Consider the following 24,461-nt stretch of genomic DNA (forward strand, 5'->3'; position numbering starts at 1 on the left):
TTTACTGGTCCAATTTGGACTTTGCACATCTTTTAAGAAATAATAATTGATATGCGTTTTTTTTTACCACAATACTCATTAATTAATGTTTAGTCTTAGGTCTTGAAAAATAATTTGAAGAATAAACAATTATTGTTATGCTAAGAGTAAAAAATAAAATAAAAACTATATTTTCTCTTGATATGCTTAAAATGACAAGTAAAAATATCTTTAGTAAATATAGTAAACAAGGGAAAATGGTCAAGCAAAATAAAATACAAGAGCGTTTAAATAAAATAAAGCCATATTAGCGAGATTTGTAGTTAATGTCAAAGCTGCTCTCTTCTCTCTCATCCTAATTTCATGCAAATCCTAAAACCTAGATCTTCAACACACTGATTTTGGCCTTCATGGCCGCTGGTCAGACCACCTTGGTGGTTGGCCAGCCTTCTTTGACAATCCCACAAGAGACTACTCTACCACAAATCGATCCTACCAAACCACAATGTGCAAGTCTTTTCAAACCTGCAACTTTGAATGAAATACAAACGCAATCACAACCAAAACCACAAATTTCAATGAAGCCAATAACTTATCTACAAGGGAAACCTTATGTCAAATGGACAGAGACTGAAGTGAATCAAATGAAGGAAATTGAAGAACTCCAACATGCTGTAGTGGGGAAATTCTCATATGGATGGCCGGATATTGAACAATTGAGAGTAATAATACCTGCACAATGTGGAATAAAGGGTGAGTGCAAAATTGGTTTCTTCAGAAATAGACATGTTCTTATCAGAATGGCACTAAGGGAGGACTTTATAAACCTTACATCAAAACCTGCTTATTATATTCAAGATAGAGAGGGATATTCTTATCAAATGAGGCCATTAATCTACGACTCGATGTTTAAGATTGATGAGGAAACTTCTAAAGCAATGGCCTGGATCTCATTTCCTAACTTCTTGCCCACGTACTTTGTTAAGGAATCCCTATTCACACTTGTATCAGCAGTAACAATTCCTATACATTTGGATGCAGTCACAATCAATAAAATCAGACCTAGTTGTGCTAGGGTGAAGGTGTTAGTGGATTTGTTAGCAGATTTACTTAAGTCTATAAGGATGGACATTGAAAATGTAATTTTAGGGGCTGTAAGGATTGTTGATGTGCAAATTCATTATGATTATCTTTCGAAGTATTGCACGGAATGTAAACTACAGGGACATAATGAAGATGACTGTAGGGTTATAAATCCTGAATTAGCACTGTATGGGCATGAAGAAAAAGATGAGAATGGGGTTGGAGAACAATACAATGCTGAATCAACTGATGTCAAGGAAACCAAGAAAATCAATAAAGGAAAAGATAGAAAAGGCAAGGAGGAGGTAGCTACTCAGCAAAGTCAACAACATTACAACCAGGACAATAAGAACAAGAACAATGAGAAAGAGAAACAAAGAAATAGGGGATTCAATAATCAGTATAACCACTACAACCACTCAGCCAGGATGTTACCTAGCGGGAAAATGTTGGGGAATCCAGGAAATTGGAATGCAGTGAAAGACAATAGAGATTTCAGCAACAAGAAAGAAGAAAAGGCTGGACTGAAGGATAAAGTAGTTACCAGCACAAGCAATAAGTATGATACTTTGGTGGATCTAAATGAGGAACAGGAGGACAATGATGTGGTGCAACAACAAAATGCTGAGAAAGATAAGAAGAATGAAGTTAAAGAGAGGGAATCTGCTAAACCATGGGTGGAAGAAAAATTTGGGAGGCAAGCAGATAGCAGCAATGCCAAAAAATAACACATGAGCAGAAACCAAAATGCAGAATAAGCGATAAAAGAGACATCACACAATCACAATGGTGATCACATAGATGCAGCAGAAGAGCCAACAAGCAAGTCAAATGGCAACCAGCAAGTATAGGAAAGAATAGAGGAAAATGATAAACAGGAAGTTAGTTCTGCAGCCACTCAAGATTCTAAAAGAACAATCACAGATATAGAGACTGATTTAATGAAGAGCAGGTGCAGGCAAAAAAACAGCATGTTACAGAGGATTTATCTTTAAAACCTCATTTTGAGGATGAGGCTGAGCAGTATCCTATAACAGCAGAAAAACCTACAAATTCAACAAAAACAGAAATATCACCAGGTGAATCCATATCACAATGTGCTTCTCACGTTGGTGATCCTGCAAATTATGAAGAAGAGATTAGTCAATAATGTGAAGTGCAACAAACCAAGTGTAAAGATGTAGATAGTGTGAATGAGCATATTATCAACAAAGAGGAAAAACCACCAGATGAGATTAATGAATCAGGGAAGGAAGAAAGATTTGCAAGTAACAGGGTGGTGAAATTAACAGCTAATTTGCAAGCAGATCAGGTGCAGATGGACAACAAAGAAGCTAAAATAGAGCCACAAAATGGCTCTGATGGAATCACAGAGGAGAATATCCAGTCAGCTACATATGAACTACATGATATTGTTGCACACAAAGTCAATGATGCAGAAATACATAAGGCTTTGGGGAAGAATAATTCTGAAGAGGAGAAAGGAACTAGCATTGACTACAATATCATTCAGAAGATTACAAGAGAAGCTGGCATTTCTCCAATTTTACTAGCAAAGAGTGTGAAGAAACCCAAGAATCAAGAAGTAATTCAAGCCAAAAGGGTGTTACCAAAGAGGTCTTCCACTTCTAAATCCAAATGATTTTAAAATCTTTAATTTGGAACATTAGATCAGTAAAAACTCAACAAGCTTTTCAAAGGCTTATAATGCTACAAACACAATACAAGTGCTACATTATTGCTCTTATTGAACCTTTTCAGCATTGTAGACATTTGCAAAATTATAGAAGAAGATTGGGTATGGCTACAGCTATTGCAAATCAAAATAGTAAGATTTGGGTTTTCATTGATGAAGCTGTACAGTGGGAGGTTGTATTAAATACTGAGCAGCAAATTACAATAAAACTTAATCATCAAGATGTTGGTAAAGACATTCTTACAACTTTTGTCTATGCCAAGTGCACTGAAGGGGAGAGGCAAGAACTATGGGAAAATTTGTACCACTTGGCAGGAAATGTGAATATACCTTGGATGGTGGGTGGAGATTTTAATGTGATTCTGTCAGATGAAGAGAAGTTGGGTGGACTGCCAGTATCTCTAAATGAAAGTGAAGACTTTGCATTTTGTGTAAATTCTTGTGAATTATTTGATCTGGGCTATAAAGGGAGTCCTTTCACATGGTGGAATGGAAGAGCAGCTGAAGATTGCATTTTCAAAAGGTTGGATATGGTGTTAGAAAATCAGGCTTTTCAAGATCTTTTCCCTCAGAATGAGGTGGAGCATCTTACCAAAAGTGGATCAGATCATGCCCCTTTGGTTCTATCTTGTGGTGAGGAGGTAACTGGTTATCTTAAACCTTTCAGATTCCTAAACTTCTGGATACAACATGCCTCTTTCAAAGAAGTAGTTTCACAGAATTGGAAGACTGATTTTATGGGATCTCCCTATTTGGCTTTTAAACATAAGCTGAAAAATCTTAAAGGTGCTCTGGCTAAATGGAGTAGAGATACCTATGGGAACATTTTTGAACAACTTATTATCAGGGAGGAGGTTGTAAAGGTAAAGGAACAACTTTTTGAAGAAGAGCCAAGTATCATAAACAGGATTGTTCTTCAAAAGGCTCAAGCAGAATTGAAGAAATATCTCTACTTGGAGGAGCAATACTGGAAACAAAAAGCTGGATTTTCATGGTTCACAGAGGGAGATAAAAATACCAGTTTCTTTCATAATTATGTAACTGGTCAAAGAAGGAAACTTCAACTGAATAGAATTCAAGATGGTTCTGGGAATTGGCTTGAAACTAGAGAGGAGATTTCAGAGGAAGCAATTAGCTTTTTCAGAAAGCAGTTCACCCAGGAGGGTGATCCAGATGTATCTACACTATTACATCATGTGCCTTCTATGATTTCACATGAGCAAAATATCAGTTTGTTTTCATATCCAACTAAGGAGGAAGTCAAAAAGGCAGTAAGTGAACTAAATGGAGACAGTTCAAGTGGACCAGATGGTTTTACAGAGGTGTTCTATCAGCAATATTAGGATATAGTAGGGGATGATGTGTATGCTATTGTACTTTCTTTCTTTGATGGAGCAGTTTTGCCAAAATCCATCACACATACAAACTTGGTATTAATCCCAAAAAAGCATCCAGTACAAAGTTTTTCAGATTTGAGGCCTATTAGTCTGTCTAACTTCATTAATAAAGTGATTTCAAGGGTGGTTCATGATATATTGGAAGGTATTCTACCTAGTATTAGTTCTTCCAATCAATCAGGTTTTGTAAAAGAAAGGAGTATTAATAAGAATATTCTCCTAACTCAAGAGATAGTTTCAGATATCAGACTGAGAGGTAAACCTACTAATGTGATATTAAAACTGGACATGGCTAAAGCATATGATAGAGTTTCATGGAAATATCTTATGCATGTGCTAAGGAAGATGGGTTTTGCTGAACACTTTATCACTCTTATTTGGAGACTGGTAGCTAACAATTGGTACTCTAATTTGTTGAATGGTCAGGCTACTGGTTTTTTCCAATCAACTAGGGGGGTGAACAAGGGGATCCTTTGTCCCCAGCTTTGTTTTTAATATCTGCAGAGGTACTGTCAAGGGCACTGAATTCTCTTTTTGAATATAGGAATTATATAGGGTATGGGATGCCTAAATGGACCAATCCATTGAATCATCTAGCATATGCTGATGATACTATCATAGTTGCATCTGCTGATACAGAATCCCTGCAGAGCATAATGGTGGTGTTGAGGATATATGGATAGTCATCTGGCCAGCTTGTAAACAGGGCTAAAAGTTTCTACTACATGTATGCTAAAACTGGCTATAATCTAGTGCAATCAGTTGGCAATATAACAGGATTCCCTAGGGGTCAATTTCCTTCTACTTATCTGGGTTGTCCTATTACCCATTCAAGAAAGCAAAAGGTTTTTTATGCAGAATTGATCAAGAAGGTAAAGAGTAGAATTCTATCATGGAAAGGGAAATTACTATCTTTTGGAGGAAAAACTACTCTTATCAAAAGTGTTATGCAGAGTATACCAATTCACCTTCTCTTAGTTGTAGTCCCTCCTAAGTGTGTTATTCATGAACTTTACAAGATCTTTGCTAAATATTTTTGGAGTAATAAAGAGGATGCAAAGAGTAGACATTGGTCTGCTTGGCTAAATATTTGCATTCCAACTCAGGAGGGAGGTTTGGGTTTCAAATCCCTATTCGATGTTTCAAAGGCTCTTTTTGCTAAATTATGGTGGAGATTCAGAACAACAAGTACTTTATGGTCTAACTATATGTGGAATAAATATTGTAAGAAAGTTATCCCCACAAAGATACTATGGAAAGGAGGATCCCAGGTTTGGAAAAAAATGCTAGAAGCTAGGGATGCAGTGGAGCATGAAATATGGTGGGAAATAAATGCATGATCAGTCAATGTGTGGCATCATAATTGGACAAAAATAAGAGCTTTATATCATATAGTCCCAGATGATTTCCCTATCAATGAGGATATGGATGAGGTGGCTGAACTTATTGAGGAAGGAAGATGGAAATATGAGGTTTTAATGCAGAATTTCCCTTTAGAGATTTTGGACTACATCAAATCGGAAATTCACATTGATCATCTCCATGGTTATTGGGACAAACCCTGGTGGATGGCTACAACTACAGGAAAGTTCACAATTAACAGTGCTTGGGAGATTCTTAGACTTAGAGAGGCAGAAAAGAAGGAGTATAAGCAAATGTGGATCAAAGGAATTCCTTTCAAAATTTCTTTCTTCTTATGGAGACTGTGGAAATTCAAGGCTCCTACTGTTGATCAGCTGAAGAGAATGCATATCCCTGTTGTTTCAAGATGTTATTGCTGCTTTATTCCTCATGAGGAAACCATCTATCATTTATTCATTTCAGGGGAGTTTGCTAGGAGGGTTTGGACTGTTTTTAAGAATGCTGCAGGGATTCAAATGAATTTTATGCATATACAAGAAGCTATTAGTACTTGGTGGGATGCAGATTGTGGAGATAAATTGACACCAATTATAAAGGCAGTTCCTACCACGGTCACTTGGGAATTGTGGAAAAGAAGGAATAAAATCAGACATGGGGGTTCAATGAGCATTGATAGGGTGGTGCATGAGGTGAACAATAACCTATTCTATCTAGAAAAACTAACTTATCCTTGGCTTAAGAATATACCTTTCTTATGGCCAGAGATGGTAAGATTTCTAGAGGGTTATTCTTCTATTATTGTTACTAAAACAGTTTATTGGTACTTACCTGTTGATAGAAGCTATAAGTGTAACACAGATGGTGCCTCAAAAGGGAACCCTGGACCAAGCTCATATGGTTTTTGTGTGAGGAATTGGAATGGAGATTTGGTTTATGCTTAATGTAAGGAAATTGGGGTAACAACTAATATAGTTGCTGAGGCAAGGGCTATATTTGAGGGGTTGGTCCATTGTGTTGATAAGAATTTGCTTCCTATGATAATAAAAATTGATTCTATGCTACTCAGAAATCTGGTGGAAGGAAAATAGGAAGCACCATGGTGCATTGCTACTTTGGTGGACCAAATTAAGGATCTTAAGGATAATCATGAAGTGACTGTTCAACATGTGTATAGAGAAGGCAATTGTTTTGCAGATTTTTTTTAACTAACATAGCTTTTGGTTTTGCGGGTACAAGAAGGTTTAACAATTTTTTTGATTTGCCTAGTGCAGGAAGAAAAATTCTTAACATAGAGAAGCAGCAAATACCAAATCTCAGAATCAGGACAGCAAAGAACTACAGTTATCAAGCAGGTACTTAGAACACTATGTTGCTTAACTATTAAAAAGATTTTGATGGTGGTATTATCCTTGGCTCATTCCATTAAAGTCTTGGAGATAATAAAGTAACTAAAGTCTAAGTGCTATCAAAGGATGATTTATTCAGTTAACAGGATCCAAAACATTACCAACATAAGCAGAAACTACACAGATCGAAGGAAATGTCTTTGGCATCTGGAGTTACCAAGAGTCTCTACTTTATAGAAATGCCTAAGACAAAATCCGTACCTTCGTTGAATTGAATTGTTCTAGATAGCTAGTACTTGCGCAACACAGATCTGTTTGTTCTTCACTCGTTTCTACAGCAGCTGCTCTTAAGATTGTTACTTTGAGGTTTTGTTCGTCACTGCACTAGGTGAGAGTTTTTAGGTGCGACTAAAGTGAAATCAAAACCAGAGAAGTTGTTTGTATTACCTTTGAAGATGAAGCTACTCTGATATGTATTGACTGCCCGGTCTAACGTAATCGCAGAAGCTTTCTCAGTCCAGTCGACGGCGCCAATTAGGTAGCTTCGATGTCAATTTGGGGGAGAGAGTTTAGGTGTGTCGGTCAATGTCTTTTAGGAAAGTGAACTTTACTCTTTGGTCTCTTTCTTTGGCTTTATTTGTTTGTACAGGTTCCTTCATTATTTATTTAATAAAATAAACCACTAATGACTTAGTGGTAATTAATTAAAAAAAAAACAAGTGAAAATGAATGGGGGACCACTAATATACCTTTCTTTTCTTGTGAGTTTTGATTGTTCGAGCGAAATTGTGTCTGAATGCATCATAAGACTTCAATATCTATTTATAGCCTGTTTAATTCGGCCACTAAAATCACTTTTTTGATGTTGAAAAAAAATAGTTTTTAAGATTAAGGTGTTTGACCTAAAACAAAAAGTATTTTTGAGCAGCACTAGGTGCAGTTTAGGTGTGAATATGTTAAATGAGTATTAATATGACATTTTCGCAATATGAAGTCCCATCGGGATGAGTCTGTGATGGTTCACATTGTCGCGGGCGGGGATAACGCTTGGAAATGCTACTTCAAAATCGTTGGTTCTCTTTCGGACTTTGTTTTAAAAGAGTCGCCACCTAATTTTTAGGAAATTAGGAAAACCAGTTTTGAACGGTTTATTCATACACCGTGAAAAATCCTTCTTAATCCAAAGTTCTAGGTAAGGGTTCTGGTGATCCCCTAGGGAAGGTGTTAGGCACCCTAGTATTAAGGATTCGTACTATACGGTTGACCTTCGAATTCCAATGTGAGGGTATTTGCATGAACTGTTTATTTGGTGTTTATTTCCCGTAAAAGTCTGTCATTATGCATATCATTTTTTTTTTTGAAAAGGATTGAATATATTCCCCTTTACATATAGGGTATTTAGGTTCAGATTTATAATATCCGAATACAATTAGTTCCTTTTCTATAGAAGGATAGTAGTAGTTTTTGTGAAGATAAAAAGTCCATTTGAAGTATGGGGTAAATAAATTTCGTTCATGCTTGACTCATACATGGTCTGGGTTAATCCGTTTAATACGTTTTTAGAATGTCCTTATCTAAAACTTTATGCTTACAAATGATTTATACGGGTTTAATTTATAAAAGGTTTGTTTATATAATCCAATTATCTTTATTGGGCTTGGAATTTTAACTTAAAGCCCAATTGGTTATAAAATAAGAGTAACATTTTTAATATGGGCTTTGGCCCAAATTTATGCTCTTTTTTCTGAAAAAAATTGGTTAAGGTCTGTTGCGTTTTTGATCTAAAATCTCATTTCTTCCTTTAACCACTGGGCTCGGCCCAAAACATGTTTTCTCTTATATTTTTCTGAAAAATTTGCTTAAGTTGGGCCTTAAAAATGTGATTTTGGGTTGGGCCTTGGCCTTCAAAATTCCTCAATCTTTTGTCTGAATCTAGTCCAAAAAATATTTGCGTTTTGGTACACTAATACACTTCATATCTATGAATTTAAAGTCGTTTTTTCGACTGGTTTTTGGTCCAAAGTAAGAGCTTGTTTCTGGCATTTAAAAACTATATTTACGCACAGGTTTGAAATTATTTTTTCTGCCTCGACTTAAAAAGAGCTTTTGGAGATCGGAATTTTACAACTAGAAACGTTCCTCTGATTTAAAGAAAAAATGTTAAGCCTGGTTTTTCTTTGTTTAGGGAAGATGATAACAATATTTTTTAGTAAAATGAAATTAATCCTTTTCATTCTTTTACTGATTGCTTAGACATTTTTATTCTTTCAAAATTGTTTATATTAAACCGGGCTTTGAAAAACGCGTAGGGAGCCTAAAGTCGAACGAAACGGCATATACACCGTCTACCTAAGATGCCTAGTTCAAACCATATATGATCCCAATAATAGTGTGAATTTGTTTTACAACATACAAATACAACACTTTAATCAATAAGGAACTTGCATGATGAAATTTAAGGAAGGAGGGATAGGCTAGGGGTGTACCAAACCCCCTAGTGGACCATTTGTTTTACCATTGGTTGGGCCTTCATGTCATTCTCACCCATGACTGGGCCTTCAATAATATTAGCTTCCCTTTTCTCTTCTTGGACTTAACAGTTTTTTAAAGAAAATTTCCTAATAACCTTTGGCCCAACAGGGTGGCTGGACTTCGGCCCAAATGGCCATGTAGTAAGAGGAGGAAAAGAGGAAGGAAACAAATTAGTCTATGTTTGCTGAACCTATCACTAGTATAATTATACACTAGTATATACACACACACACACACACACACACATACATATGTGTGTGTGTGTGTGTGTATATATATATATATATATATATATATATATATATATATCAAATTTGGTTACAAAATACACAATTAAAGGACTTGATCATATACTATTGGCTTCACCAAATTGTAACTCATGCCATACCAAGGGAAAATATTGTCACCACTCATATTCCCGACGCCGCACAAGTTCCAAGGGGTTTCATGAACCTCAAGCATGGCTGGACATCGGGGAATGGTTAAGACCTATCCTCCCAAACCACCTCAACTCCCAAACCAGTGTTGCCATAGTATACGATTAGAGCCCCAGAATTGTGCATAAGCATCATCATATAGGGAAGTAATTTAAATACGAACAATACTAAAAGTAAACTCAAAGTCATGGCAAGGAGACTGAGGCAGATATTGTAATGGAATGATGTATAACATAACAACTTTAAAATACTTAGTCAATAGGTGATACAAACAAACCATCCCCGTTTTCCTTTGTATTTGGGGTTTAATGAAAACTGGCCCCCTTTCCAATTAATCCTGAGTTGGGCCAGGCCCAACTGCCTTCTAAAAGAGAGCCCATTTGAAAGTTTAGAGCTTAGGTGAAGTTTCCATCTCTTTACTCATGTATACATACTGTCTATAACTGGCCTATTCCCTTATATACACATGGTATGCTTTTGATATACACATGTGATGTGTATACCTAGTGTATATTCCTCTTCCTTTTCATTAGCTTATGCATATTCATACTCTATGTGTTTAACTTTAGGCCTCAAGATCATTTCATTCACCCAATTAATCCTTATCCCTTAGAACAGTGTCCAAATATATAAATTAAAGTTGATTCAAGTCTAATTTAGTTCCTATACTTATCGAATAAATGATTCACCAGTTTCACATGTTATCAGACCTCATAGTAGTAAGTGAGTGCTGCTTAATGTAGTAGCAGAAACACAGTAGGGAGATGCAGGTAAAGAGAAAAAATCCTATAACTTAGGATCACCAAAATAGGGTTGGAACACCAAGAAGTCTGAACTAAAACAACATTAAATGAACTGAGACTGTGCAAATTTATATTCCTAACCATAGAAAGGAACCTTTACCATAGTCAAGCAGTAGTAAGAGCATAAACACAACAAGATTTCATGTAAATTGCCACTTGAATAAAAAGAGAAATGAGCAACTATGTATATCACCAGGTCTCACAAAAAAAAGAATGGCAAAATTTAAAACAACTCTTTGCAACTTAGGATCTTTTAAACTCCTAAAAAGACACTTGTTATCAACAGCCTTAAACTAATCCATTTACCTTAGAAAGAAAGCAAAAATCACCCTATTGAAATAACCAGTTTCTTTTTCCTAACTTCGTAGGTTCCCTTAGACATTAAACAAGTTAACTTCTCCCACCCCTTTCAATTTCCAACCTTTGATAAAAATGGTGAGATTCAAGGAAGATCAATGTAATCTCATGATAGGAATGGCCCCCATGGTCTATAGGCTGTATCATGACACCCCTCATTTGGAGGGTAGGTCTCCTGGAAAGACCACCCTATGCCAAGTGGTTTAAACTGTTTTGAGAGTACCCACAACATCCCCAAACAATCAACATTAAACCAATTTCAGCTTATCATTATTTCATTTTTTGACACAGACTCAGTGCTTAGTTATCTCATTTCATAGTTCCTAACATGATAGGACTTTAAACAGACCAACAGTATAGAGACAAACCTTACTAGACGTAGGACAACTTTACCTTTTCAATTCAAATTTACACTACAATGCACATTAAAGTCTAAATGCAATAGTTCAAGGTCAAGAGCAAGGATTCTCACTAACCTCATGTTAACTAAAATGTCCTCTTCCCAAATTCAAACCAAGTCTAGTACCCAATACAGACAGGTCTAAACATAAATGTATCATACATGTTTTGAACATATTCATTCTTAAACAACACAAAGCAAACAAGTTGGACTCTGAAAATATGGATCCAAGCCCTGGTGAATAATTTATTCTCAGAACTTAGTCAATAGCAGCTTTTAATCCTTTAATTATGGCAGAAAATGTGACATACCCTCACACTTTGTTTTAACTTGGTTTTAAATAACATAACTCTCAAAGGGTCCCTCCCAGGCATGGTAAACTACTTATAACCAAATATAAGGTCCCTGTGAATTCCACAGCTATATGAATAAGGTTTCAGAAGAAAAGGAAACCCCAGGGTCCTGAAAGAGAACAAGGTAGGGTGAGGTCATCACCTCCCCATCCCTCTCCTGAGTCTTACTTTCAGTAAAAGGGGAACAAAGGTGTTACACCCCGCACTTTCAGAGCATGAGCATGCCACGTACTTCACCATAGTAATGGAGTATCGGAGACGTCTCATGAATTTTTGGAAGGTACAAGCCATGGGAAGTACGTAACAACAAAGTAAAGGATGAATTACGATCTCGTAAGTCGTGACCGGGAAGGACAACCTTGAAACACAGGAACATGACCATTATCAAGTATAATAAATGATAAATATCATGTAGGGGGAGTTTCGGCCGGGCATGGCGCGTAGATGCGCACTCCACTACAGTGGGCATGTTATGATATCGCCCCGGACGCGAGCTAATGATGATAACACCGAGCCTTAATGGCCGGGCATGATACTATATATGTAACACTGAGCCTTAATGGCCGGGCATGATACTATATATATAACACCGAGCCTTAACGGTCGGGCATGGATACTATTTATTACTCCCTCTGTTTCAATTTATGTGAACCTATTTCCTTTTTAGTCCGTGCCAAAATGAATGACCTCTTTCCTAATTTGGAAAAAAATTCATTTTATGAAGTGATTTACAGCCACACAAATATTCAAGATTTATTTTGAACCACCAGTTTCAAAAGTCTTCACTCTTTCTTCAATGTCGTGCCCAGTCAAATGGGTTCACATAAATTGAAACGGAGGGAGTATGTATGTATGTATATATATATATATATATATATATATATATATATATATATATATATATATATATATATATATATATATATATATATATATATATATATATATATATATATACTTATGCATAAAAATTATTTTTATCATGCATTGCTTTCGTACTACTTCCAGAGTTTCAGGTTTCGCTTATCCTTATCAATGTTACATTATATCTTACTTTGTTGTTGCTTTCCGCCTTACATACTCAGTACTTTTATCCATTCAAAGTTAAGTTTTAGAATAATTTCAATTTGATTTAAGGGAAGAACCTTGGAAGGAAAAAAATGATTAGTAATTAAAGCAACTGGAATGAGTTGCATTCGAGATTTCAGAGATTTATTGAAGATATAGGGAAATTTGACATGAAGAACTCAAATGCAGTATTACAATCTATAGATTAGTGAGTAAGAGATGATGAGGAGATACTGATATGTGAAAGGAAGTTAACGATTAGGTGAAAGTTTTACCCTAGAAATTTATATATATTTACACAAGATCTGGACGGGTTGATGATGGGTTTGTACTTATAGTGGAATGTTCTACAGATTTCTAGGCACATACTATAAAATGGAAAAGGGAAAAGAGTACTTTAAGAGCAAAGGAGATCAAGAAAGACCTTGAGGATGGAAGTAAAAGAAAATACGTTAATGAATTGGCCAAAGGTAGACGTTGATAGCATAAGACAATGGACTTGAAATAGAGATACGATTACAAAGGAAACAAGACAATCTTAAATAGTATTTGGATATTTCGTAAGTGAGGCATTAATAAGAGATGTAAACGATAACTCATGAGTGGTCACATTAAATATTATGCGTGCCCTTATGATCGATCTTACGATATGTTAAAGGTACTGATTAAGCTGGGTATTAAAGTTAAGGTAGGAAATGCTAGAGGGTAGGTTGATATTGTTTTCTCCGAATGTTAAAGTAGGATAATCATGATGTAATAATATCGGGGAGAAGAAGAATATGTGTATATAAGAGTTAGAATATTATGATGTCATGCGAAGAGGAGAAGGGTAAGCAAGGGAAGTATGTTGCTAATAAGGGTCAAGTAAGGTTTCCAAGAAAAAGGTTAAGGCGACGGTAGAGGCGAAGAGCTATCCGAAAAAAATTCTAAAGTAAGTAACCAGGAAAGATAGAGTATGGCAATATGGAATAAAAGAAGAATGCAAAGATTCCGAAACATATCTTGATAAATAGGTTTGAAGTATAATAACGATGGACATGGATATAACTTGAGAGGGAATAATCAGATTTTATGAAAAGTGTCAAGGCATTTTTGACTCTTAAGGTACATCCGAGAGGATAAATATGAAGCCATGTTGATACATTCACTTAGGAAGCGGAAAAGCCCCACCTAAAAGGCGATCTTGGAATAGAAAGGATTCGTATTTCTAATAGAATATTCTACGAATTCCAGGGCCAATACTGTAGAATGGAAAGTGGGGAAGAGCGCTTTATGAGCAAGGGAAGTCAAGAAAGACCCTAAGGGAAAAAGTAAGAAAAAGGGACTAATGAATTAGCAAAAGAAGTTGTGTAGCCATCAAGGACAAGTGGAAGTATAATAAGCTAACAAGTCTGGCAAAGAGGTAAAACATCGGTAACCTGGGATAAGATTCTTGATAAGGAGTACATAAATTCGATCATAAAGGAAATAAGATGAACATATGGAGGGTATGTATAAATACAAACAAGTTGTCATATCATAAGGGAAGATAAGGACTCAACGCAAGGAGAAAGAAAAAGGTGTGCTTCGTGAAGATTTCATAATAAGAACAGGAATGGGTATAATATTAGAAGGACTATGATGCATGACTGTGATGCAAACAAGTAGTTAATAAGAATTACGGGACAAAATCAGCTAAGCTAATGAAAGGACGAGTCATGGGAATGGATGGTGTAGAATATCAACTTCTAATTGTATAGTATAGACATAAATTGGAATTGGGAACTAAGAGCAAGAGGAATCTCAAGGGTATTGGTGAAAGGATAGCTATGAAGGAAAATTACGGCTGAAGGAGCATGGTATAGTCGGGCACTCTATAAGGAGCCTAACGAATTCCGATGTCACTATTAATTTATTAACCCAAGGGACTATTAGGCATGGAGGAAGGAAGTGGTTTGAGTTGTATCCAATATGTGTGGACATTTGACTTGATACAAGAATCCAGTTAGCAAAAGAGAAATAAGTCAAAACATGCGATGAAAGTAACTTCGGCATTATATGGACTGGAGGAGTCGAAGGATGGCTAGGGTCGGCCAAATGACTACCAAAAAGGGTCAATACTCGAATGTTACTGGTATATGAGAACATTCTTAGACGAATTAGAATATTCCCAAGTACAGAAGAAGGAAATGTACTGACTTGAAGAGGTCGAAATTCGAGATGAACTAATATAGCAAGGATGTGCTAAACAAAAGTGAAAATGGACTAAATGCAAGTATATTATGAGACAGACATGGGAAAGGAGGCATGACAAGATGATGAAGGTTTAGCAAATCAAAGGGAATAAGGTTTATCAATGCAATATGTTGTGTTCCGGGCTATGATTCGAATCGCTCGTACCAGAGAAATTTTTGGTTACAATTAAATGTGCAGCAAATGTACCCCAAAAAAGTAACAGAAGAAGTGAGAAGGCCTACAAGTGACCAAGGATAAGTATCAGGGGCAGTCAGGATTAGTAAAGAGAAATTGTAGCATTTGAAGAGGTGAGAGTTTTAAAAGAGGAATATTTTAGGAATTTCAATGATCGCTAAAAGAAAGAAAGACAGTATGCCCATGGATAGCATGACAGCAGTACTGCCTGAGACTAGAAAATATCTCATGCGTCGTGAAATCATAAGTCATCGTTTATATTAAATCGTGAGAGTATATGTCATAGGACCATATAAATAATTGTCCTGATGAAATGGCTAGTAAAATGGTCTGGGGACGACAATAAATATTTGAAGAAGAATGAAAGCTAGTTAAGTCTCAATTAGCCTCTGGTGTAGGAGAGCCAAGGACTTAAAGAGGGAAGCACACTCGTATTGAAAGGAAGTTGTGATTAAGTAAGATTTTATTTTAGTCTCATGCTTATGAGTTATTTTGTAATGGTGTTAAGATTGGAGGAGAGAAAATTGGAGGAAAGATTCAAACATGGATTTGAAGATATTTTTAATAGTAGATTAGCTTGAGATATAATCATTAGTATGTTGTAAGTATACTCTTGTGATGGGGGATAACAATGATGATAAGAAAATGTTGTATACAAGTATATAAGGAATGGTGCTGAGGGTTATTGTACGGGTCGAATTGAGTCCCATTTGAATATAAATCCCTTGGCTATGGTATTTTTGACGCATTGGATGAGTAATCTGAAGTAAAGTAATTAATGAGAATAATAAGCCATTAGCAAGGAAATTCTATTGCAAACCATCTGGGCGCTATCATGGGTAGAACTATGATGACAATGCAAGGAATTAAGGAGTCCGACCAAAGAATTAACAAGGAGATGAGATGATATGTATGTAAAATCGATTAGTACTAAGAGGGTTAATCTAAAGTAGTACTAGAGAAGAAAGCAAGGAAAAGTGCCACAGCCGAATAAAAAAGTTGTCCACTAGTAGAGAAATAAAGAGCTGCGAAACAGGAGGGACTAAGTCAACGGAAGGTGAAGTCATGGAAGTAGACGAAAATAAGATCGCAAGAAAAGGATTCAAGGATATAAATAAAGGAGATGGACATTTAAGGGAATAAGAGATCCGCTTGATTGATAAACTGAAATGACTGATAAGTGCCAGACTATGGGAAAGACTTATTAAGTGAGAGTCGAGCAAAGGTCAAAAGTAGAAGGAGAACCCCAAAGGAAACGATCAAAGGATATCGCGTTTGATTGGAACAAGCGAGTGACAATGAAACCTCGTGGAACAAGCAACATGATGGCTCTTATTGGAAAAGGAATGAATGAAGGTTACAGACAAAGGAAAGAATGAAAAGATCCGAATTCGCTGCATGACTAGGAATTTTGGTTATTCTTCGACAAACTTCTGAATTCACCCCTAATTTATTAGCTGAACTAAGGATCACAAAATTTAAGAGTATTTTGAAGGAAAGGAATCATTAAAGAAGAGATTTGAGATGTTTTTTATATAAGTACAAGAATTACCGTTAGTTAGCCAAGTGCCAAAAGTCCAATTGAAGGAAAGAAAAATTAAGCGAGACATTTCGGTGTTAAACTAGTTGAAAGATAAAGTACTGCAAAGATTAATTCGAATGCTATTGAAAGCAAAGAATGCTACAATATGACCAGTCTTGAGGTTATCTTTAAGGGAGGAAGAATAAGAATAAGTAAACTCCAAGAAGACAAAGGCCTGGGATATCTGTAAAACGTAAGAAAGATACGTGGAGATTGAAGAGAACAAGAATTTCTGAATAAAAAGAAGATGGGATCAAAATGGGATAAAAGTATGTGGTAAGTACTGGATAAAAGAGCATATGAGAATGTAAACAACGGAGGCTGAAGAGACAATGAGAACGATAAAGCATAAAAAGTTAGTAGATAGACAGATAATAAGAAAAGGGACGACCTTGAGTACGGGCATAAATTTTGGCCACAAAAGAAGAAGGATAAAATGCGTAATTCGGATAAGTTCAATTTTAAATAGGCAAGTAAGACTGAAAGTAAGTAAAGTAAATACCGACAAATGCAGGTAAGAATATTGACATCCACCTTAGAGTGAACTCTACCTCAACATTTGAGGACGAATGTTTTTGAAGGGGGGAAGAATACACCTCGCACTTTCAGAGCATGAGCATGCCATGTACTTCACCATAGTAATGGAGTATCGGAGACGTCTCATGAAGTTTTGGAAGGTACAAGCCATGGGAAATATGTAACAACAAAGTAAAGGATGAATTACGATCTCGTAAGTCGTAACCGGGAGGGACAACCTTGAAACACAAGAACATGGCCATTATCAAGTATAATATATGATAAATATCATGTAGGGGGAGTTTTGGAAGATTTTGGGACCAAGCAAATCAAAGAAAATAAGTTTGTCAAAAATTTAAAAAAAGTTGGCAGAATTAAGGACAAAATTTTGGGTCAAATTTGGAGGGATATATCTCCAGGTATATTAGGAGTTTTAAGGTGTTTCAAAAGCCTAAAATGAAGTTGGTCGAGTCTAGTTTCCGATGCAATGAACCGCTCATCAATACAACATCGAAGTAGAGAATTATGGATGTTACAAGTTAGGCAGGCAGAGCAGGGCACGCTGCTACAGTGCTGCTACAGTGCCACCGACTTTGGCACACTATATATGGGTTAAAAACTCTCTTTTTTGTCATAATAATTCCCCAATAAATTCAGCAACATATGAGAGCTTACATATAGCATAAAAGTGAGGATTTTGAGAGATTTCAAGTTACGGAGTATTAATCGAGGTCCGGACAACGTGTAATTGCGCTTATAGTTTCGTTTTGCGTTGAAGTTGGCTTGGAATAAAGTAAATATTGAAGATCTTCCTATTCTAGCAAAGATAAGGTTCGGGTGAAGGGCAAACACTGAAGTAACGGATCCTTTGAGTGGTGGCTTGACGGATAAGGTATGTAAGGTGTTCGTTTCTCTCTTTCTTTGGCACGAATCCAACTAGAACATAAACACGAGCGTTCCATAACAAATCCAATCCATTCCTATGCTTTGTATTTCAAATCTTAATGTCTTGTTATTTGATTGATTCTTAAAATATTATTTTACTTATCATCATCGATTACTTCTTTGGACTCGATACAAATTCCATAACTTATTCGGAAGCTACCGACCTTATGTCACTCTGAAATGCCAAGGTCAGTTTATTGACTCCTCATGCTTTGTATACATATATATGTATGTATTGCACTATTTTACTACACCGTGCCGCGCTATAGTCGGCCGGGCATGGCGCGCAGATGCGCACACCACTGCAATGGGCATGTTATGATATCGCCCCAGACGCGGGCTAATGATGATAACACCGAGCCTTAATGGCTGGGCATGATACTATATATGTAACACTGAGCCTTAATGGCCGGGCATGATACTATATATATAACACCGAGCCTTAACGGTCGGGCATGGATACTATTTATTATGTAGCTATATATTATGTAGCTATATATATATATATATATATATATATATATATATACACACACACTTATGCATAAAAATGATTTTTATCATGCATTGCTTTCGTACTACGGCCAGAGTTTTAGGTTTCGCTTATCCTTATTAATGTTACATTATATCTTACTTTGTTGTTGCTTCCCGCCTTACATACTCAGTACTTTTATCCATACTGACATCTCATTGTTTTAGACACTGCATTTCGTACTGCAGGCCCTGACAGGATTATTGGGTAGCGCCTGCAGTAGGATTTCCAGCTCAGCGGTGTGAGCGAGTGCCACTACTCCGGACTTGCTATGTTTTGGTACTTTTCTGCTAGTATAATATATGTTCATATGTACACTCTTAGAGGCTTATAGACATAGTGGGGTATGTAAGCATGGTATGTGGTCATGTTTGCATTGTTTTGGTCGGTGATACTTTACTGTTAGCCTTGCCGACTTTATGATATACGTTATGTTGTGGCGACCTTGTCGATCCGCATATGTACATATGTGCTGAATGATCGGATATTTCTATGTTGGGCCTTTTCTACGTGCAGGTGTTCCTTGAGTTATGGTTTATAATGTTCAAAGTAACGGATAAATCATGTGGATCCCGGCCTACGGGTCGGAGCCCGTCATACTGCTCGTAGGGGGTGTGACAAAAGGCCCCACTGGTCATTACCTCCAGTTCACGCCTAAGCTCACCCTTTACTCTCCCAAGCTAACCTCAACCTTTACCTCATCCTTATACCTAATAGCAGCCACCAAACCTCGTGGTTAAAACTAGTTTGACACTGCTTTTAAATTAAATCCCATCTAAACACCTAGTTGACTATACAAGTAAACAGTACTAATCAATTCAGTCTAGGGTCCCAACTATGCAGACTATCTTGAATTCCCTTTAGACATTACCACTTTGAAAAGGTTTGAACATCTTAATAATTTAAAAGCTTATGTTTAGGCTGAGCACCAACCCTTAGACTCAAACAACTCCTTTTCACTAGTTGGTTAATCATTTTTAATAGTCAAGAGCATATTAGGACTCAATTACCCTTTTTAAACCCCACTAGACCTCTTTTGAAGACTCAAGCATGAATTAGACATGAAAAGGGGAGGGTTTGATAACATGAATAGTCAAGACTAGACTCTGCTTAAATGAACAACCATGACACACAATCATCCTAGTTGTATCTAGGTACCCTGATTCATTTTAGATGATTTTACAACTTTATAAACCTACACTAGCCTCTAATGGACCATTTGGGAACCTATTACTAAATAAATGAACCTTAATCTCAACCTTCATTTTAAAACTTCTATATCATATTCTAGAATGTTATTGCTTCAACTTACCTTTAATGTAGAGCATACAACTACTCAAAGTTATTTTAGGCTAATCAAAACATAGTCAAACAGACTTAAGTAGACTCAAACCCATTCAAATGCAAACAAACCCCTTCCAATCTTACTCTAGTGCCTTAATCACATCATAAGACTCCTATAAGTATGGCTAGACTCTTTAAGCCTTATTTTAGTCTAATCATGATCCTTTATGTTATCCTAATCATAACATAACTTTGTGAAAGCAGATTAAAGATTCAAATTTGACATGGTCTCATCCAGGAAATAGTAACTGCCTTAAATGATTCAAGATAGATCATCACAGTACCTAGGCAATCTATTACATTCAAATAGGATTAGCATTGGTCTAACAGTTCACCGAATTACTATTATAAATCATGTAATCATATTTTTTTGTCATGTTTAAGGTTTGAGCAGCCAAACAGGAAACTTCAACATCTAATAAAGCACACAATAATATGGCAATCCCTATCTATAGAAAAACATCAATAAACTATCTAGCCTCATACATTCAGTCCATGTTAGCAACCAATATTAAGGTTTAAGCAGGTATCTTTTGAAAATAACGAAGTAATTTCCAAAACATCTAATGAACATTAAGCATCATTCAAAACTGCACATTACCACCTAATTAGACCAAAGATAATCTAACAACAAACATCAAACAGACCACCATCACATAAACAAACTACTAACTAAAAAAAATAAGCAAAAAAGGATAAAATGTTACCTTTTTAAAGTGCAGCCATAGTCAAGATTGAACTTGAAAGCCTTTTGTGCTTCCAAAACCACACTCAGCCACACCAGACTCAAAAACAAGAAAGAAACGAATTTTTAGAACTAAGAAAACCTGGAATTAAGTCGAAGTCTTAAAATTTTTTATACTAAGAGGCTTGAATTCGAAGTTTCAATCCTCTTTTAATTTTTCCCCAAATTTTCGACCTCTTCTCATGATGAGGGTGGGGTTCTATTATAGAACCCCAAAAATTGTTCAAACCCTCAAAGTAATGATGTGGGACAACCAATTCTTCCCAGAAAATACACTTGTAGAGCAAATCTATGGCTTCAAATGACTTATCAACAAATGAACGGCCAGATCTGAGCCTTATTCGACTCGATCCAAATCCTTCATCCCCAACCAATGGGAATCAAGCAAAAATGAACACAATATAACAAAAATCAGACAATAGTAATCAACTTTGACTAAATAATTTCGAAGAAAAGGAAAAGCAAAAGGAACTGTTACCGATTTTGGAAAGATATAGGTAAAAACAACCTTTGAATTAATTCTTTGCACATAAATAACGCTGCAAAAATAGTGTACTTCACAGTTGCTCTGTGAATTTTCCATTTTTAGGACAAAAGAGAGAAGATAAAGCCGGTGGCGGCTTAGGGTTTTGCGAGAAGAAGGAAGAGAGGGAAAGGGAAGGGGAAAGGGGCTGTTTGAAAAATGAAAATAAAAGGGGATATACCCCCTTTATCTGTATTGACCGAGTTGGGTCGAGTCTTGGCCTGTTTTTGGTTGGACTCGGTCCAATTTCTTTTTATACAAGGCTGGCCTTTTTGTAGTGTGTGTGTGTGTGTGTGTATATATATATATATATATATATATATATATATATATATATATATATATATATATATATATATATATATATATACCTAGTGTATATATGTATATGCAGAGTAAAAATAGGTAATTTAATAATTAGATAAAAGTTAAAATTGATTATTGGTAATAATATTATAGACAAATTAGGACATAATAGACCTATTAAAATAATTTAAAAATGGCAAACTGTGTTAATGGGCTTAATTTTGCGAATATGGCCCTGATTGATTTTAATCCAACTGATTATTTCAATTATGGCCACATTTGGCCTTAATTATGGCGATATTTGGCCTAATTAACATATTTGAAAATTAAATTTCATTAATGACCTTAATTAATTTGAGCTAATGAATTTGGTTATTTCAATTAAAGCCATTACGAGGCTAATTTTACAAAATGACCCGAATTTCTTTAAACCATGAATTGGTTAAATTAATTGTGGCCATAACAAAAATAATTAAATAATTTAAACATCAATTTGCAATAAGGACCACTTAATTGACTAATTAAAACATTTATAGATAATTATAAATATGTTTGACAAGTTACACAATTACACAAAATTAAAGATTGAGGGGTGAAATGGTTAATTATTTAAATTACTCAAAGTCCTTGGATTGACGAAAATAAAGTATTTGCTAATTTTGATTTTTTTACAATTTAAAAAATTAAACAAATAATTATTATTTTAAAACAAAATGCCCTTTTTCTTTGAATTAAATCTAACAAGCATCTCCTAAATGTCATAAAAGTACCAATTAATTTCTAAAAAATTTTGTGATGTCATGAAAAACCTTTCACCACTTCAATGGAGTAAAATATTGATTTGAACAATTTATAAAAATTATTTAAACCCTTTAAGGTGCATAACTCATTTTATTTATTTTCCAAAGACTCTGAGTGATTAAAATAAATTACGGGAGGTCAAAAATTAGGTGTCAATAGAGTCTAGGTGGAAGTAGTTGTTTTGAAATCGAGACGGATAGTGAGGTGCATAAGATTCGATGAAATCGACTAAGTGTTCGATAGGTCTGTCTTCCATCCTTATTTCATGAAATTCCTTTGAGAATTTGGGAAAACTTAAAACATGAAAGTTGTATCTCTTTGAAATACCTTTCCAACGATATAAGGTAGAGCTCAAACGAACTTATGAATAAAAAGTTGTGACCATTTTACCAATCTATATATCATAGGTCGCGTTGCAAGTTGATCGCCTGAAGTTGTGCCTCTCTGGCACAACTTGCGGTAGGTCTGCGTCCCACAGGTCACATCTATGTCTCGCAAGTGGTGACACTGCTATAAAAGTTCAGATCGTGAATTTTTCAAAAATTATTCATTCCACTTCGTTTTGCCCGACTTTTTGAAGAGAAAAGACCCTACAACTTCCCCAAGCCTCATACGGTGAGTTCTTCCTCAAATCCCAAGTATTCTTCCATCATATTAACAAGGAGTAACACCCATATATGGATTATTAATAAGATTACTCTACAATACTATGGTTTTCAAGAAAACCCTTCTCAAGGATTCAAGTTCATATTTTTGGGATTCTTCTCGAAAGTTGGGTTCTTATTTGAGTGTTTTGGAGCAATTAAGGTATGAAAGATTAAATTTGAATTGGTGATTATGGACTATAAGTTCTTTAGATATACGTTAATGAGTATGATTGAAGAAAAGCATGAACGAGTATATGTTTGAATTGTTGACTTAGGGTTGTGGTTATCTTATGGGTGATGAAGAATGATGTAAATTGTATACATATGAGATTGGAAAATCATATAGGAGTAGGAGAATATGTTATTGGTGTAGAAATACCATTGATGAGAGTTGTGGAGCTCCATGTCCACCAAGTGTTCGATAAAATACTTAGATGACCAAAACGTGAGTACTCTTACTAATATTGATTCCCTTTGACCTATATTGCTATAGATTAAAGTCGAAAGGGATGACGAACGTTGTATTTGTTGGGATCAAAATAATCAGGGCCTTTGCGGAAGCAAACAATTGCAAAACTTCAACAGCGATAAATCAGACGACAAAGAAAAGTATACTAAAGATGCATAGTACTTTAATATGATTTGGTCAAGTGACCTACATATTGAAAAACTAATATTAAAAAGCATAAAACCAACTGAGAGAATAATCTCCTCGTAAGAAAGACTCTTTAATGACTACATTGTGGATGTTATTGTGTTGTTTATGAGAAGAGAAGATCTTCTATTTATAGAAGTCCGAAACTTCTCCTCCAAGAAAAGGATAGACATGGTAGAATCATTTTCCACAAATAAAACCTTTTCCACCAAGAAACCTTTTTGAAATAAAACACAAGTTTGGTAAAATTCAAATAAGATAGGAATTCCGGGCAAACCCTAACAGTATCACACTTAAAGGCCGGAGTTGAGGTATGTATGACTAACTCTCTACGTGTGAGAATGTTAATGATTCTCCCCACGGCACGTTCTTTTACAACTATTATGAATTGCCTCAGAAATAGAGTTAAGTCTTAGTTTCATGGAAAGCTTCAGAACTTCTATTCTCTAAACGATATTGTTTCGTAAGTCGTTCATGATTTTCATTCCGAATGTCGTGAACTCAGTACGTAATCAATATAGACTCGTGTTTGATATTCCATGGGTCTCAGTCATGAAAACTCGGTATGCTTATGAAGGGTTAATGCTTTAAACTCCATAATCAGTTCATGAATACATGTCTCAGCATTGTAATGTTCAGTATT

General features: G+C 35.6%; 1 long non-coding RNA gene across 1 annotated transcript; it reads right to left on the reverse strand.

Annotated features, from left to right (window-relative positions):
• Positions 1–214: 214 nt before the first annotated feature.
• LOC132634065 (uncharacterized) lies at positions 215–7,481 on the reverse strand. The gene is made up of 5 exons (XR_009580022.1): positions 7,311–7,481; positions 7,125–7,242; positions 2,139–2,180; positions 589–711; positions 215–504 (listed from the first exon to the last, which is right to left on the reverse strand). It is a non-coding gene; the product is annotated as an uncharacterized LOC132634065 (long non-coding RNA).
• Positions 7,482–24,461: the final 16,980 nt, after the last annotated feature.

Source organism: Lycium barbarum, chromosome 3 (assembly GCF_019175385.1).
Source record: "Lycium barbarum isolate Lr01 chromosome 3, ASM1917538v2, whole genome shotgun sequence".
In the NCBI taxonomy this organism is placed as follows: Eukaryota; Viridiplantae; Streptophyta; class Magnoliopsida; order Solanales; family Solanaceae; genus Lycium; species Lycium barbarum.